Source organism: Tamandua tetradactyla, chromosome 22 (genome assembly GCF_023851605.1).
Source record: "Tamandua tetradactyla isolate mTamTet1 chromosome 22, mTamTet1.pri, whole genome shotgun sequence".
In the NCBI taxonomy this organism is placed as follows: Eukaryota; Metazoa; Chordata; class Mammalia; order Pilosa; family Myrmecophagidae; genus Tamandua; species Tamandua tetradactyla.
The window spans coordinates 36,842,136-36,857,612 of NC_135348.1; positions in this window are offsets into that span (position 1 = coordinate 36,842,136).

Consider the following 15,477-nt stretch of genomic DNA (forward strand, 5'->3'; position numbering starts at 1 on the left):
TCTCATTCTTGATCTTAGAAGGAAAGTTTTCAGTTTTTCCCCATTGAAGATGATGTTAGCTGTGGGTTTTTCATATATTCTCTTTATCATATTGAGGAAGTTCCCTTCTGTTCTAGTTTGCCAGTTGCCAGAATGCAATATACCAGATACAGAAGGGTTTTAAAAGGGGAAATTTATTAAATTGCAAGTTTATGTTTCTAAGGCTGTGAAAATGTCCCAATTAAAGCAAGTCTATAAAAATGTCAAATTAAGGCATCAAAAAGAAATTACCTTCACTCAACAAAGGCCGATGAAGTTTAGGGTTTCTCTCTCAACTGGAAAGCCACATGGTGAACATGTCAACATCTTCTAGCTGTCCCTCTGAGAAACTTGTTTTATGAAGGTCACCAAGGGGCATTTTCCTTCACTTCCAAAGGTCTCTGGCTATATGGGCTCTTGTGGTTCTTGTGACTCTGAGGCTTTCTCCAAAATGTTCCCTATTTTAAAGAATTGCAGTAAAATAATCAAGACCCACCTGGAATGGATGGAGTCACATCTCCATCTAATCAAAGGTTAATACTCACAACTGGTTGAATCACATATCCAATGATAAAATCTAATCAAGCTTCCAAACTACAGTGCTGAATAGGGATTAAAAGAAATGGCTGCCTGCATGATGGATCAGGATCAAAACATGGCTTTTCTAGGGAAAATAACCCTTTAAAATTTTCAGAATATGAAAATCTTTTCATCTTCCACACGTTGGACCCTAAAAAAGACATGTTTTCCCCATATACAAAAATAAATTCATTCCGTTCCATTATCAGAAAAGTTTTAAACCATTTCAGTAACAATACAAATACAATACAAGGTTAAAACCAGTACAAAGTCTCATCAAAGTCTGTTACAGGCATGGTCTGTTCTAAGTAAAATTATCCTCTGGCTCTGGATCTGTAAAACTCAGAACAAGTTATTTGCTGCCAGCATGTAAATGAGGAACACTCATAGGATACATACACTTACTGGATGCAAACAGTCTCAAAATCCTGCAAGGCAAATCAGATTTCAGTGTCTGAGAGTCATTTTCCTTGGGGCTTTAAACACCAACAGTCCCACCCTTTCCAAGGGCCTATGCAGTGACCCACCTCTCTCTGAATGCAACCTTGGTGTACATTGTGGAGACCACGTTTTTCTTGGCTCCACCCTCTCCAAGCATTGGGGCTCCACCCGGGTCCTCTGCCATTTCTGGGGCACACACTCAACCCCTTCATGTGGTGGCAGCCAGGCTCTCTGAATCCCTAAGGAACATGCTCCACCCTCTCCAAGGCCTGAGATGGCACAATACTTCCAATTCAATGAGGTAGAAGGCCCATCCTCTGCCTTTGAGGCAAACTCACCCTCTCCACATGTTTGGGTGGCCTGCTCTCCTGGCCCAAGGCTTCTTGACATCAAACCCCAGCCTCCATGATTTTGCCTCTGAAGACATTTTACCTCCTGTTTCTCCCTTTTCTGAGCCCCCCCCCCCCCCGCCAAGTGCAGACTGGCAGAGTTCCATTTATACAGGCCCCACAACACTCTTGTTGGTTTTCTATGTAGTACACAATGATTGTGCCCATCAGACAGAAGGGTTTCCCACAAATCCTTCCTGGAGAAATCCCTGTCCAATCCTGGCTTTCTCTGAAATGGATAACTGATTTCACATTTGGCCAAGTCCTCATATGCAACACCATTCTCTGGGGTCTCTCTTTCTAGAGGCCCAGAATTTACCAGAACATCAGTTCTGTTTTATTTGAACCCAAGCTTACCTATTTTCTGTCACATTTTGCTGTAAGCTGCAAGGAGAAACCCGGTCACACTTCCCACTTTAATTTGGAAATCTCTTCTAAATATCCATGGCCTTAAAATGTTCATGGCTTTAAAAAGCTACCTTCTTTTCTTCAAGAAATGGTGCTTATTTTTTTCAAATGCTTTTTCTGCATCAATTGAGATGATCATATGATTTTTTCACTTTGATATATTGATGTGGTGTACTATACTAATTTATTTTCTTATGTTGAATCAGCCTCGCATACTTGGAATAAATCCCACTTGTTCATGGTGTATAATGCTTTTAATGTTCTGCTGGATTCAGTTTGCAAGCATTTTGTTGAGAATTTTCGCATGTATATTCATTAAAGAGATTGGTTTGTAATTTTCTTTTCTTGTATTGTATTTGTCTTTGTTAGTCCTTTCCTTTTGTTTGCTTTGGAGTTAGTTTGCTATTCTTTTTCTAGTTCTTGAAAGTGAACAGTTAATTCCTTGAGTTTTGTTCCTTTTTTTCTTTTCTAATATAGGCATTTATGGCAATAAATTTCCCTCTTAGCACTGCTTAGCTGCATACCATAAATTTTGATATGTCTTGTTTTCATTTTCATTTTCCTCAAGACATTTACTGATTTCTCTCGCAATTTTTTCCTTGACCCACTGGTCGTTTAAGAGTGTTTGGTTAGCTTCCATATATTTATGATTTTTTCTGGCCATCTGCCTGTTATTGATTTCCAATTTCATTTCACTATGATTTGAGAAAGGGTTTTGCACAGTATCAGTCTTTTAAAATTTATTGAGACTTGCTTTGTGACCCAGTACATGGTTTATCATTGAGAATGATCCATGAGCAGTTGAGATAAACATATTTCATCCTATTATGTGGTTTAATGATCTATAAATATCTGTTAAGTCAAGTTCACTTATCATATCTGTTTCCTTATTGTTCTTCTGTCTAGATGTTCTATCCACTGGTGACAACAAGAATTGAAGTCTCCAACTATTATCATAGAGATATCTAATCCACCCTTCAGTGTTGTCAGTGTTTGCCTCATGTATTTTGGAGCATTCTGGCTTGGTGAATAAATATTTATAATCATTATGTCTTCTTGTTGAATGGTTCCTTTTATTAATACATATGTCCTTCTTTGTCTATTTTAGTTGTTTTACATTTGAAGTCTAATTTTTCAGTTATTAGTATAGCTACCCCTATTATTTTCTGGTTGTTGTTTTCATGAAATACTTTTTCCAAACCTTTCACTTTCAATGTATTTTTGTACTTGGGTCAAAAGTGAGTCTCCTGTAGCAGCATATAAATAGGTCCTGTTAATTAATCCATTCTGGCAATCTATGTATTTTGATTGGGGAGTTAATCCATTAACATTTGATTTTATTACTGTAAAGGCAGTATTTTCTTTTTTCACCTTTATAGATAGTCTACTTTTCTATACTTTTTTCCAACCCTCTCTCTCTCCTGCCTTTTTCTATCTGCCTGTAGTGCTTTCTTTAGTATTTCTTGCAGAGCCAGTCTTTTAGTCACAAATTCTCTTAATGACTGTCTGAAAACATTTTAATGTCCCCCTCATTTTTAAAAGACAGTTTTGCTGAATATAGAATTCTTGGTTGCCAGTTTTTCTCTTTCAGAATCGTATGTATGTAATACCACTGCCTTCTCAGCTCACTGGTTTCTGCTGAGAAATCTACATTATCTGATTGAGCTTCCCTTGTATGTGACTAATTGCTTTTTTCTTGGTGTTTTCAAAATTCTTCTTTGTCTTTGACATTTGACAATCTGATTAGTGTCTTGGGCTATGTCTATTTGGATCTATTCTGTGTGGTGTATGCTACATTTCTTGGATGTGTACTTTTATGTCTTTCTTAAGTTATGTGAAATCTTCAATAATTATTTCCTCTGTTAGTCTTTCTGCTCATTTTCCCTTCTCTTCTCCTTCTCAGATACATGTAACATGCGTATTATGTGCTTCATGTTGTCATTAAATTTCCTGAGATCCTGTTCATATTTTTCCATTATTTTCCCTATATTTTCTTCAGTGTGTCAGATTTCATTTATCTTGTCCTCTAGTTCACTAATTCTTTCTTTTACCTCTTCCAATTATTGTTGTAGTTTTCCATTTTTTTATCTCTTCTATTGTGACTTTTATTCCCATAATATTTGTAATTTGTTTTGTTTCAAACTTTCAAGTTCTTATTTATTTTTGCCCAGTGTCTTCTTTATATCTATCTCAACTTATTTATTTGATTTATGATAAGATTGTACATATATGTTCAAACATCCTCAATTAGTTGTTTCAGCTTCTGTATTTCATTTGAAGTGTCAGTTTATTCCTTTGACTGTGCCATATCTTCAATTCTCTTAGTATGACTCATTTTTTGCTGGCATCTAGGCATTTGTTTTCCTTAATTAATTTATTCTGGAGGTTATTTTCACTCTTTTATCTGGGGTTTTCTTGCTGAAGGTTTTGTTCTCTATCTGTTCTTTGACATTCAGGTCAATTTGTTCTAAACCTGTAGTATAGGTTCTGTTTAATTGATCAGAACTTTTCTGCCCTTGTTTTTCTGTTTCTTGCCCTGTTTATATGGAATCTTTACTTGAGGAAAGTATCCTCAGATATTATTGACCACAGTCATATTTTCCCAGACTAGATAGGCTCATGTCTCAGTAAGAAAGAAGAGCCAGTATCAGTATTCACTCAAGGTGAAACCAAGTAAATTCCCTAGAGATAACATTTAAAAATATTATAATATAGAGTGTGAAACCAAAGATTAGAAGATATATGAAGAAACACTAAATGATAGTCTATCAAAAGAAAGAGAATAAAACCCCAGAAAATATCCAAAAGAAGGCCAGATTGTACATATAGCAAAGACTATGAAAATGATCTTCAAATGCTTAAGGCAATGAAGGAAAATACAGAGAAATGACTAAAGGATATAAGGAAAACAATGAATGAACAATATGAAATTCTCAGTAAAGAGATAGAAATTTTAAAAGGAAACCAAATAGAACCACAAAGGTTGAAGACAGTATAAATGAAATGAGAAATTCCCAATAGGGTTTCAACAGCAGATTAGGCTGATAGAAGAGTCAGTGTATTCTAAGTAAGACAATTGAAGTGAGTCAGTCTGAGGAGCAGAAAGATAATAAGAATTATGAAGAGAAAAAATAATTTTTTTTGATGTCTTAATTCTGGGACATCAGCAAGTATAACAATTTAAGCATATGGTATTCCTGGAAGAAAAAAAAAGAGAGAGAGAGGGGCAAAAGTCGTATTAAAAGAAAAATGACAGAAAACTTCTCCAAATTAGAAAAAGATATGAATAAGCACATCCAAGAGCCCAGAGAATACCAATCAGGATAAACCTGGAGAAAAATATGACCCATCACATACTGATCAACTTGTGAAATGCAAAGGACAAGGAAAGAGTTCTGAAAGGAAAAGAGTAAAGCAATGTGTTATGTACAAGGGCATCCCAATTAGATTTTAAATACTAATTTCGCATCAGAAACCAGGAAGTCAAGGAGACAGTGCATTGAAAGACATAAATACTTAAAGAAAATGATTATCAAGCAAGGATTTTATATCTGACAAGACTTTCTTTTAAAAATGGTGGAGAGATTACGATATTTCCAGATAAACAAAAAATGAGGGGTTCATTATGATTAGACCTCCCCTACAAGCAATGCTAAAGGGAGTTATTCAGACTGAAAGGAAAGGACACCAGAGATGGTTCAAAGTAGCATAAAGAGAAAAGGCCTCAAGTAAAGTAATCATTTGGATAATTACAAATGCCAGTACTATTGCATCGTGTTTTTTTTTTTTATATTAAAATCTTATTTCCTATAGGTGCTAAAACTCAAATGCATAAGATGCAATGACAAATCTATGGTATTGGGCATAAAATATACAGTCATGTTATTATGTGTACCACTCCAAGAAAAGATGTGAGGGTGTAGAGGTATAGGAACATTGTATGTGTAGGCTATTGAAGTCAAGTAGGTATCATGTAAATTATGATTACTTAATATTTAGGAAAGTTAAATTTAATCCCATGGTAAGCACAATTGCAATATATGAAAAATATATCCAGATAGAAATGAAAAAGGAATCAATATGGTACAATACAAAAATTCATATAAATATGAAAGCCATTTATGGAAGAATTGAGGGACAAAAGAGTGTAGGATTTATAAAAAACTAAACAGCAAAAATGATAAAAGAAAGTCATGCATTATCCATATAATGATTTTAAATATGAATGAATTAAAGTCATCAGCCAAAAGCCAGAGATTGGTACAATGTTTAAAAAATCATGACCCAACTATGGGCTGTCTATAAGACATACACTTTAAATTAAAAGACATAAATAGGTTGACAGTCAAAGGATGGAAAAAATACATATATAATTCATAATATTAATACAAAGCATAGTATATATAATATTTTATATACTGTATATATGGTATATTAGTATATATATATATACTAATACATAAGCAACCAAAAGAGATGTGGGATATCTATACAAATATCAGCTAAAAAAGACTTTAAATCAAAAACAATCATGTGAGACAAACATGGGCATTATATATTGATAAATGTACTGATTTCACAAGAAAACATAACAATTATAAATACATACAAATAACTAAAAGTGTAGTCCCAAAACATATACAGCAAATAAGGACAAATATGAAGGAAAAGAAATTGATAGCTCTCTAGTAATAGTATGAGATTTTAACACACCATTTTCAACAATTGATAGAACATCTAGACAGAAGATCATTAAGGAAATTCATGATATGAATGATACTCTAAATCAACTAGACCTAATATATATATATATTATACACACACACACACACACACACACATATATATGTGCTTGCATACATACATATAACATTTCACCCAACAACATTAGAGTACACATTTTTCCGAAGTGCATGTGAATCATTCTTCAGAATACGACCATAAGTTAGGTCACAAAACAAGTCATAATAAATGAAAAACTGTTGAAATCATACAATGTATCTTTTCTGACCATAATGAAATGAAATCAGAAATCAATAACAGAGGGATAAATGGAAAATTTACATATAGATGGAAATTAAACAATTTTCAATGGATTAAAGAGGAAACCACAGAGGAAATTAGAAAATATCTTGAGGAGAATGAAAATGAAAATACAACATACCAACAAAAGGGGAATGTAGTAAAGGCAGTACTGAAAGGGAAATTTATAGCTCTCAATAATATTAAAAAGAAGAAAATTCAAATCAGAGACCTTATTTCAAATCTGGAAGAACTAGAAAAGGAAGAGCAAACTAAACCCAAAACAAGCAGGAGGAAGGGAATTAAAGATTAGAGCAGAGATAAATGAAATACAGTTCTTAAAAAAATTAGAATCAACAAAATCAAACATATGTTCTTTGAAAAGATCAATAAAATTGGCAAATCTTTAGCTAAATTGCCAAAAATAATAAAGCACACAAATGAATAAGTTAAACAGGAAAAGAGGGGCATAGCTACCTGCCTCACCAAAATAAAAAAAGAATTGTAAGGGGATATTACGAGCAACTGTTTGCTATCAAATTAAATGAAATGGACACATTCCTAGAAATGCACAAAACCACCTACACTGACTCAAGAAGATACAGAAGTCTATACATAATGGAATATTATTCAGCCATAAGAATGAATAAAGTTTTGCTACATTTGACAGCATGCAAAAGCCTTTATGACATCAAGTTGAGTGAAATACGTCAGACACAAAAGAAAAATTGCTGTATGGTCTCACTGATATGAAATAAGTAGAAGAAGCAAATTTATCACATCAGAATCTAGGTTATAGGTTATCAAGAAATTAGGTATTGGTAGGGAATAGGGAGTTGTGTTAAAAATGTGCAGAGTTTCTATTTGGAAAAATGAAAAGGTTTTTGTAAGGAATGGTGATGATAGTAACACAACATTGTGCATTTAATCAACAGCACCATATTATATGTTTGATAGTGGCTTAAAAGGGAAATTGTAGTTTGTATTTATGTTACTAGAATAATCTTTTTTTAATTAAAAAAAAATCCATGCAATTGACCACACAAACCATGAACCCTCAATTTAACCATGGAGTATAGTTAATATTACCATTATAAAAATGTGCTTCCATCAACTGTAACAAATGTTCCACACCAGTGCAAGGTGTTAATAGTAGGGTGATATAGGGGGAATCCTGTGTTTTATGCATGTTTTTTCTGTAAACCTACAACTTCCCTAATTAAAAATAAAAGGTGTGAGTTACTTTATATTTACACAATTTATTACTTATAAGTAATAGGTCATAGACGTGAAAAGAATTATCCAAAGTCACCAACACCCTGTGAACCTTTTATTCCACTCTAAAATTAATGACATGGAAAGAAAATAAGCCAGATAAAAATTGAGACGTGAGTTGTGGAATAGTGTGTTGCTTTCAAGCCAATTTTAGACTGTAGGTGAGTATTTTTATATTTTGCAGCCCTGTTTAGAGAGGTTCAAGGGTGAAATTTTCATATCACATTAGAAACTGGTAGGTGATTAATCAAATTATCCAAACAGTCTCCCAAGATAGAGAGGTAAGAGGGAAATGGCTTTACAGCAACTTCTTACCAGGCTCCCTCTTCCTGGCTTGGGAGAATTACAAGGTTTTCCACCAAGACTTGGATTAATTGCAGTGCAAACATCTGTCCATGTGACCTGTTTGGATTCATGCAAGGTCCAGGGCACCATGGCAGAGCTAGTTTTCTACAGTAGGAGTTTGCATTGTTTAAAATTTACACTGGAGCCTATGGACCAACAGTGTATGTAGGACTTTCTTATCAATTATGTCTGGATGTTGAGAAAGGGAAAAGAGAAAGATTGGGGACTTGAAAGCTATTAGCCATGAAACATCAATAATGGACTCTTATTCTATATATGTATGTATAAGAATATTCTTTATTCAATTTGTTGATTTTTTTTTTTTTGGAGTGCATAGTAGGAATCAAACCCAATCTCCCACATGGTATTTGAGAATTTTACCATTGAACTACTCATGCACCCCTTTTTAATTAGATTCTTGAGATAGTTTAACTCTGTTGATGCAGGTGGGACGTGATTAGAAAGTTGGATCACAGGTTTTTAAAGAAAGTAGTAATGCTGTGTTTCTAAGGATGTGTTCTAGTTTGCTAGCTGCCAGAATGCAATATACCAGAAATGGAATGGCTTTTAAAAAGGGGAATTTAATAAGTTGTTAGTTTACAGTTCTAAGGCTGAGAAAATGTCCAAATTAAAACAAGTCTATAGAAATGTCCAATTTAAGGCATCCAGGGACAGATACCTTGGATCAAGAAGGCCAACGACATTCAATGTTTCTCTCTCTGCTGGCTTTCTCGTGGCTCTACAAAAAGAGACTCTCTCCAAAATGTTTCCTCTTTTAAAGGATTCCAGCAAGCAACTCCACCTTCAGTGGGTGGAGACACACCTCCATGGAAATAATCTAATCAAAAGTTACCACCCACAATTAGGTGGGTCACATCTTCATGGAAACAATCAAAATGCTCCCACCTAGCAATATTGAATGGGGATCAAAGGGCATGGCTTTTCTGGGGTCCACCACAGATTCAGACCAACACATTCCACCTTGGACACCAAAAAGACATGCTCTTTCCAAATGTAAAATGCATGAATTCCATGACAATAACAGAAAACCTTAAACCTTTCTGCAGCAATACAAATGAAATACAAAATCAGAGACGATATAAAATCTCATCAAGTTTGTTACAGACATGGTCTGTCCTAGGGCAAAATTTTCTCCATTTGCTCTGGACCTTTGAAAACGCATACCGAGTTATTTGCTGCCAGCATACAAAGGAGGAACATTCATAGAATACATATACACATTTCCATAGGGAGGAAGGAACACAGGGGTCACTGGACCCATAGAGTTTCGAAAACCTGCATAGCAAAGTCCATTAGATTTCAAAGTCTGAGAGTCATTTATCCTCAGGGCTTTAGAAAGCGGCAGTCCTACCCTCTCCAAAGGCCTATGCAGAGGCCTGTGCCTCTCTCTGAATACAACCTTGGGGGACATTGGGGAGACCATCTTTTTCTCAGCTCCACCCTCTCCAAACATTGGAGCCCCACCCAGGCTCTCTGCCTTCCCCAGGGCACACGCTCAACCCCTCCATGTGGTGGCAGCCAGGCTCTCTCCAAACCCCAAAGAATGTGCTTCACCCTCTCCAAGGCCTGAGGTGGCATGACTCTTCCACTACAATGAGGTGGAAGTCCCATCCTCTGTCTTTGGGGCAAACTCAACCTCTCCATGGGCTTGGGCGGGTCCGCTCTCCTGGCCCGAGGCTTCTTGACTTCAGACTCCAGCCTCCAGGGTGTTGCTTCTGCAGTTATTTTTCCTCCAATGTGCCCATTCTCTGAACCCCCTAGTCCAGCCTGGCAGTGGCTCTGTTCACTATAAGCTGCAAGGAGAAATCAGGCTGCACTTTTGACATTGAATTTGGAGATCTCCTCTGCTAAACATCCAAGTTCATGGCTTTTAAAATCTGCCTTCCAGGCAAAGCCACTAGCCAACTTTGCCAGATTATCTGCCATTTTATAAAAGGATTGCCCTCCTTCCAGTCTGTAATGACACGTCTCATTTCTGTCTAAGACTTAATCAGAAGTGTCTTTAGAGTCCACATTTCTACCAACAGTCTCTTCAAAGCATTCTAGGCCTTCTCTATCAAGCTTCTCACAACTCTTCCAGAATCTTCCCCTTAATCCATTTAAAAAGCTGCTCCAACATGTTTGGTATTCTCAAACTGCAGCAGCATCCCACTCTCACGTACCAAAATCTGTTCTAGTTTGCTAGCTGCTGGAATGCAATACACCAGAAATGGAATGGCTTTTAAAAAGGAGAATTTAATACATTGCTAGTTTACAGTTCTAAGGCAAGAAAATGTCCCAAATAAGTGTATAGAAATGTCTGATCTAAGGCATTAGTTCAAGAGGGCCAACGACGTTCAATGTTTCTTTCTCAGCTGGACGGGCACATGGCAAACATGGCAGCATCTGCTGGCTTTCTCATAGCTCTACAAAAAGGGATTCTCTCCAAAATGTTTCCTCTTTTAAAAGATTCCAGCAAGCAACTCCACCTTCAGTGGGTAGAGACACACCTCCATGGAAATCATCTAATCAAAACTTACCACCCACAATTGGGTGAGTCACATCTTCACGGAAACAATCAAAATGCTCCCACCCAGCAACATGAAGATCAACAGACATGGCTTTTCTGGGGTCCACCATAGATTCAGACCAGCACAGGATGGGTGCATGCATGTTTATTTTGTGTAAAATAAATATATGGGTTATTATATTTTATTAATTTCTAAGATGCTCATTTTCACATTTCAGCATCTTTGAAAGTGAAATATATCTACTAATAAATGTTGGTTATAGTTGTAAGTGGCAGTGTCTATTCTCTTTAGTACTAAAAAAATGATATATCATACAATCAATGGCATCTTAGAATTGATGTAATATTTTCTATATAATTATTTTGAGTATATGAAATATTTCATAATACATATAAGCTTTAAGAATGAGTCAGTTGCTATAAAGAAGAGCTTAACATTAGGAAATACATTAGTAGCATGTAGGACCAAGAAGTTGATTTTGTGGTTGTTGAATAAGAATGTGTTTAACCCATTGGGAATGCACTGAGAAGGAGTAGATAATTGATGTTGTAGGAGAGAGAGAAGATTGCAGAAACAAAACCTTTGAGTAAAGAGAAAAGAATGAGGTTGCAGTGAACACTTCTAAAGTGGCAGTTTCAGATAGAAGTATGGTAATATATATATATATATATATATATATATATATATATATATATATATATATATTTTTTTTTTTTTTTTTACATGGGCAGGCACCGGGAATATTTAAAGCATCAAGAGGGAAGTCATATAATATTGATAATGATGCAGGTGTGTTGTGAATTTGATGAGTATAAAATAAGACTCCTCTAAGTGGTCACATTTTTCTTGTTGGATAAGAAGGGAATTTATGTTCTGAGAGTGGGAAGGGAGGAGAAAGTTTGGATTGGATATATAAAGAGAAAGTTATGTGAAATAATTATTTTGCTAGTGAAAAAGTATGAAACACAAACTGTGGCTACACATTTGAGTTGGGTGAGTTATTATTTCTATCACTTTCTCTCACTCTCTCTTCCTATCCCTGTCTCTATCTGTAATCTGAGGCTCATTGCTGAGGGGAAGATGCAGTACAGAGAGTTTAGATTTTACCTAGGATTTCCATTTTACAAAATGTGTGCACTGAAAAAGTAGCTCTAGTACGGTACATAAATGGCCAAGGGCAATGTACAGTATGAAAGTGGCCAAACATGGGGCGGGCCGCGGTGGCTCAGCGGGCAAAGTGCTTGCCTGCTATGCCGGAGGACCTCGGTTCGATTCCCGGCCCCAGCCCATGTAACAAAAACGGAGAAACAGAATACAATAAAACAAGAAAATGTTTAAAAATGTTTCCCTTTCTTCCTTCCTTCCTTCCTTCTCTCTGTCTTTCCTTTAAAAAAAAAAAAAAAAAAAGAAAGTGGCCAAACATTAACTTTAACTAGGAAATGAATATTACAAAAATAGCTCAGGGAGAACAAAAGTGGCAAAGTCAATTAATTAGAAATTATGAGGAAGTCAAAATATAGCGCAGTTTCTAGAAAGATATAAAGTGTTAAGAGATTAGAAAATAAGAGTTGATGAGAGTAAGATGCTTGAAATTGGGATTTTTTATGATGCTTCACCTATACATAAACACAAAGCCTGAGATAAAATGAGAAGAATTTATAGCTGAGTGACTTGAAGGAACAGACTGTTGGATGCAAAGAAGCCAAGGAAAGAGAGATCTGAGTTGCCAATACTCTCCTGCCAAAGATGACTCCTATAAATCTATAGTTGGCCAAGTTGAATTATTACATATTGTGGTGAAGGAATACACACACTGTTCTGTATTGCTAGCTGCCAGAATGTAATATGCCAGAAATGGAATGGCTTTTAAAGGGGGAATTTAATAAGTTGCTAGTTTACAGTTCTAAGGCCGAGAAAATGTCCCAATTAAATCAAGTCTAAAGAAATGTCCAATCTAAGACATCCAGGGAAAGATAACGTGGTTCAAGAAGGCCGATAAAGTTCAGGGTTTCTCTCTCAAGTGGAAGGGCACGTGGCAAATACAGTCAGAGTTTCTCTCTTATATGGAAAGGCACATGGCGAACACAGTGTCATCTGCTAGCTCCTTCTCCTGGCTTCCTGTTTCATGAAGCTCCCCAGGAGGCATTTTCCTTCTTCATCTCCAAAGGTCGCTGACTGGTGGACTCTGCTTCTCATGGCTGTGTTGTTCTCCTCTGTTCTCTCTGAATCACTTACATTCTCCAAAATGTTTCCTCTTTTATAGGACTCCAGAAACTTATCAAGACCCACCCAAATGGGTGGATGCATGTCATCGCCTAATCCAGTTTAACAACCACTCTTGATTAAATCACATCTCCATGGAGATGATCTAATTACAGTTTCAAACATGCAGTACTGAATTGGGACTATTCAGCCTTTATGAAATGGGATTTTGATTAAAACATTGCTTTTCTAGGGTCCATACATCATTTCAAACCAGCACACACACTAAGGGGAAATATGAGGTATTCAGTAAGAAAGTATTGCAAATGGCTTTTTAAAGGTTTAGGCGTTCAGTGGGCAATTTGGAAGGGGGTTTTAGAAAGGGGGCTTGCTCATGATTAGATGCTATCAGGAATTGATAGTAAGATTTGATATCTTAATAAATCTTATCTATAGAAGAAGGTAAGATTAAGGCTAGAAGACAAGAACAGGGTTAAATAAGACAGTGTTAAAGAAAACAAGATGAGGCTAAATAAATAAGTAATGGCAAAGAAGGATGAGTCACTCCTATTAGGCTATATGGATGCTTTGTCATTTTTGTGGTTTGGAAAATATTTATGTTTCTTGTGGTGATGAGATATAATTGCAGTGTACTCTTATATTTTTGTTTTTTTGTGATCCATTAGGATCACAGATTTTCTTTGTCTAATGTTGAGATTCTTAAAGTATTCTTATACTCAATGGAAGAACCCAAAGGTCTAGCTGATAGTAGCAATACCAGATGACATGAGCTGCTTTCTCTTTCTTTCAATGCTGCTTATATTGTCTGCCTGGATATCATTAAAATAATAACTGATGTCTCAGTTCAAAAGAGAAAGAGAGTGAACTAGAAGGGATGACCAGGAAGTCTGTATATTGATGCTACAAACAAACATACAAACAGCCTGTAGGATGGTCTGATGACTTTTTGAGAAAGAGGCCAGGAGAAATAAACTGTAAACAGGAAGCAGCAATGGAAAACAAAGAGAACAATTTCTTCATCTCTGGAGCTTTATTGGGTGTGTTTGTGTGTATGTGTGTGGGGGGAGCAAATAGACCCATTAGTTGATAAAGATTAAAATGTTATTTTAATTTCAGAAGGAAGTTTAAGGCAACTGTTATAGATAACTGTTGTGAATAATGCCAACAGTCATTCCCTTCTCCCTTCTCCCTTACCCATTTCCCAAAATTGAAGTAGCATCCCTTCCAACTGGAGTGGAGGCCATGCAATGTAACTTCAGCCAATGAGAAGTAACACTGCAAAGCTTTTGTTTTGCTGTTGAAACAGCCAGACCTAGTTGACACCACCACTTTTTTTTCTTTTTACTGCCTACAAATAAAACCAGATGCTGTGAGTTATAGCAGTCATCCTCCAACCAAGAGGTAAGGCAGTACATGAGAGAACAAAAAGCTAGTGTCTAAGAATGATAGGACAAAAACACTGTAAACTGAAAGCTGAAGTCTAGGGACTTCAGATTACACAAGGAAACTATGCCCATATTTATTAAGACACTTAGCCAGAAATTACGTTTCTTACAGACAGAAACAACGGAATGTTACTAAAAGAAAATAAGCAGAGAAAATTTGAGAATGGTAAGATTTTGCTTAGGTTAGACTGGAATTCCAGAATGTACAATGGAAGAATTTGGTGGGGTAGAGATTATAGGGTCAAATTGATTCAATAGAATTCAGGTGATGTTATAAAACCGGACGGCTTTACTTAACGGTGGTGCCAGTTAGATTAGTTGGTTCATAGAAAGCTGAATTCTAAACTAATCTAGTCTTTGGAATTGGTTTCCAAGGCAAGTTTTGGAGGTGAAGGAGAGTATGGCCTGGTGGTTAATGTGTCTGTAAGGAATGGGGAAGGAAATTTACCAAAAATAATTGGCGCCTTGTGGATCTCATTTATTCCCTGATTTTGGCCTCTGCCCAATTCTTTCATATATATTTTTTTAATGGAGTGAAGAAAGGTAATCAATTGTATGCAAACTGCAATTCAGAGACTATATTAATCTCTTTACATTCAGTGAAGTAGACCTTCAATTCGATAAAGCAAATTCATAAATATATGCAGAAAAGTAGATCACACTGTGCTCTTTACTATTTTCCCATGTATCTATAATTCTACGTTTGGAAGGATCTCTTTCCTTGGAACTAAACTACTTAAATTCACTTCATGTCAAACTGAGTAATTAAATATATATGAGCACTGAAATGTTCTCTGAGGG